Source organism: Carlito syrichta, unplaced genomic scaffold (assembly GCF_000164805.1).
Source record: "Carlito syrichta isolate Samal-C Ts95f unplaced genomic scaffold, Tarsius_syrichta-2.0.1 Scaffold311873, whole genome shotgun sequence".
NCBI classification, from domain to species: Eukaryota; Metazoa; Chordata; class Mammalia; order Primates; family Tarsiidae; genus Carlito; species Carlito syrichta.
Window position 1 is genome coordinate 356,790 of NW_007255969.1, and position 3,648 is coordinate 360,437.

Below are 3,648 nucleotides of genomic sequence, written 5' to 3' on the forward strand. Positions count from 1 at the left end.
AAAAAAAAAAATAAGCCGGGTTCGGTGGCTCAGCCTGTAATCCCGCGCCTTGGGAGGCTGAGGTGAGTGGATTGCCTGAGCCTGCGGGTTCAAGACCCGCCTGGGCAACTTGGTGAGACCTCATCTCTACAATAAACCAAAAAATTAGCCGGGCGTGGTATTGTGGGCCTGTACTTCCAGCTACTCGGAAGGCTGAGGCGGAGGGATCGCCGGAGCCCAGCAGGTCGAGGCTGCCGTGGCCGAGAGCGTCCACTGCACTCCAGTCTGGGCAACAGAGTGAGACTCCAATTTCAAAAAAAAAAAAATATTATATATGTATTTTTTTTTAGAGATAAGAGTTTTGTTCTGTCATCCAGGATGTAGTGCAGAGACATGATCATATCTCATTATAACCTTGAACTCCTGGGTTTAAGCAATCCTTTTGCTCAGCCTCTCGAGTAGCAATGACTACTGGATGAACCACCATACTGGGCTTATTTTTTTTTTTACTTTTTTGTAGAGGCACAGTCTCAATATGCTGCTTGCCCAAGCTAGCTTCAAACAATCCTCCCGTTTTGGCCTTCCAAAGTTCTAGGATTGCAAGCGTGAGCCACCATGCCCAGTCTAAAATTATATATATATGCCTATAATCCCAGCACTTTGGGCGGCCGAGGTAAGAGATTTGCCAGACCCCGTAGGTTCGAACCAGACTGGGCAACTTGGCGAGACCTCATCTCTGCAATAAATCAACTACATACCTGTAGTTTCAGCTACTTAGAATGTTGAGGCAGAAGGATGACCTGAGCCCAGCAGGTCAAGGCTGCAGTGGCCATGAGCGTGCCACTGCATTCCAGCCTGGGTAGCAGAGTAAGACTCCGACTCAAAAAAAAAAAAAAAAAAAGGGCTTTGACCCCCCCCCCCACCTTGAGGAGGTGAATCTCCCCTTTCTCTAATCTACTTTCTAAATAAACTACATTTTCTAATTTAAAAAAAGAAAAGACTATGGATGTCATTAGGACTTTGGTACCAACTTGTGGAGGCTACCATTGACCAAAGATGATACAGTCTGACGGACTCAGTGAATCAACAGGGCAAGTCAACGCTGGGGTGGCCGTGAGTGTGCCACTGCATCCCAGCCTGGGGGACAGAGACTCAGCCTCAAAAAACAAAAACAAAAAAAAATAAAGTTGACAATTGCAGTGAATTGAAACTAATTATTTGAACCTATTAATATGTAATGATAATTTTCAATTATCATTGGCTGATTTTGAAAAGAAATCTTAAAAGCTGGTGAATAAAGGGAAAAGGTTTAAAATATGTCCTGTATTAAATTTAGTCTAAAGCTGCCTCCTTGCATATTTCGAGTTTGACCTGGAGGTATCTCCCTAACTTTTCACATCGTGAACTGTAACCTAGCGGAATGTATAAGCAGACTGTAACCTACCCTTGTGCCAATCACCGAGTTTCAGCCAATCAAAAGCAGCCAACTATTCACACCGACTTCAAATAAGGCTAAGCAGCACATCCCTTTCATTTTCTGCATTTTATTTTCCTTTTTCTGTCCACACCTCTGTCACACCAGACCCCAAAAGAGAAGGCACTGTGTCTGAGTGGCCAAAGAAATGACCCGGAGGCAACAGACAACACATAACTTACAGGAAAGGTGGTCCAGGAGTAGCCAACTGAAAAGGAAAAAAACCGCTCCCGATTGTAAAAGGCACATAGGTTATATAGCACTTTTTTTTTTTTTTTGAGTTGGAGTCTCATTCTGTCACCCAGACTGGAGTCCAGTGGCCGCTCCCGGCCACCGCAGCCTCGACCTGCTGGGCTCTGGCGATCCTTCCACCTCAGCCTTCCAAGTAGCCGGAATTATAGGCATGCGCTACCACGCCCGGCTGATTTTTTGATTTACTGTAAAGATGAGGTCTCGCTGCCCAGGCGGGTCTCGAACCCGCAGGCTCAGGCAATCCGCTCACCTCAGCCTCCCAAAGGCGCGGGATTACAGGCTGAGCCACTGAGCCGGGCTGTTATATAGCATTTTAAATAGGGTGAAGTGCAGGGTTAAGCATGAAAAGAGTAGATATAGCAGGTATAGTGTGAGAATGCACTTATACCTACATTGCATGTACACAAAATGGCTGTGAATTCTCTCTAGGGATGAGATTCTTAGTATTATAATGAACTAAAAGTGAGCAAAAGGTAATCAATGGTTATGGGCATTGATCTAGGTGTGCCTGGCGATGTCTCATGCCTGTAATCCAAGCACTTTAGGAGGCTGAGGCGAGAAGACTGTCTGAGCCCAGGGGTTTGAGATCAGCCTGGGCAAGTTGGTGAAACCCCTTCTCTACAATAGGTTGAAAAAAATTAGCGGGGCATGGTGGCACATGCCTGTGGTTCCAGCTACTTGGAAGGCTGAGGCGGAAGAATCGCTTGAGCCCAGCAGATTGAGGCTGTGATCATGCCACTGTACTCCAGCCTGGACAACAGAGTGAGACTCTGACTCCAAAAAAAAAAAAAAAAAGCTGTTTGAGCAGTGGAAAAAGCACCTTGATAGCTGTATTGTATCAAATGGATTGTACTTTGAAGGTAAATGAAGTTTAAACATGTAAGAATAAATATGCAATTTTTTATAAATAAATTCCAGTTGTTTAGGTCCTTCTCATATTTAAGAAGGGAGTTCAGCTGGGCACGGCGGCTCAAACTTGTAATCCCAGCATTTTGAGAGGCCGAAGAAAGAGGATTGTCTGAACTCAGAGTTTGGAGACCAGCCTGGGCAACTTGGTGAGACCTTGTTTCTACAATAAATTAAAAAATAAGCCACAAGTGGTAGCATTCACCTGTAGTTTCAGCCACTTGAAGGCTGAGGCAGGATGGCCTGAACCCAGCAGGTTGAGGCTGCAGTGGCTGGAAGCATGCCACTGCACTCCAGCCTGGGCGACAGAGTGAGACTCCAACTCAAAAAAAAAGGAATTCAGGGCATGCACAATAGGGAAATATGTATGTAACATATATCCCATGTTCACTTTAGAGTGGGATTTTAGCATTAACCTAACTTTTACATGAAAAGGATTTATGTGTCACATAAATACAATTTGTGCACAGTCTCTATAAGCTAGCTGAAACAAGCTTAAGGTCTGCAGTTCATTATCAGAAAAGAATGTTTGTAAAGCTGGTCTTCTTTCTAATAATATGTAGTACTGTCATCTGGGTTGTAATGTAGAATTAGGAGGGGTACGGTTGCTCCTATCGTTAGACAGTTTTGCAAGCTATTATTCTTTTTTTTTTGAGTTGTAGTCTCACTCTGTTGTCCAGGCTGGAGTGCAGTGGCATGCTTGCGGTCATGGCAGCCTTGACTTACTGGGCTCCGGCGATCCTTCCCACCTCAGCCTTCCAAGTAGATGGAACTACAGATGCACACCACCATGCCCGGCTAGTTTTTGTTATTTTTATTGTCGAGATGAGGTCTCGCCTAATTGCCTGGGCTGGTCTCGAACCCTCTGGGTCAGGCAATCCTCTCGCCTCAGCCTCCTAAAGTGCTGGGATTACAGGGTGAGCCACTGAACGCGGCCCTAACTTCTTTTGAAAAGTGAACTAGTAGCCGGGCTCGGTGGGTCAGCCTGTAATCCCAGCACTTTGGGAAGCTGAGGTGAGTGGATTGCCTGAGCCCGC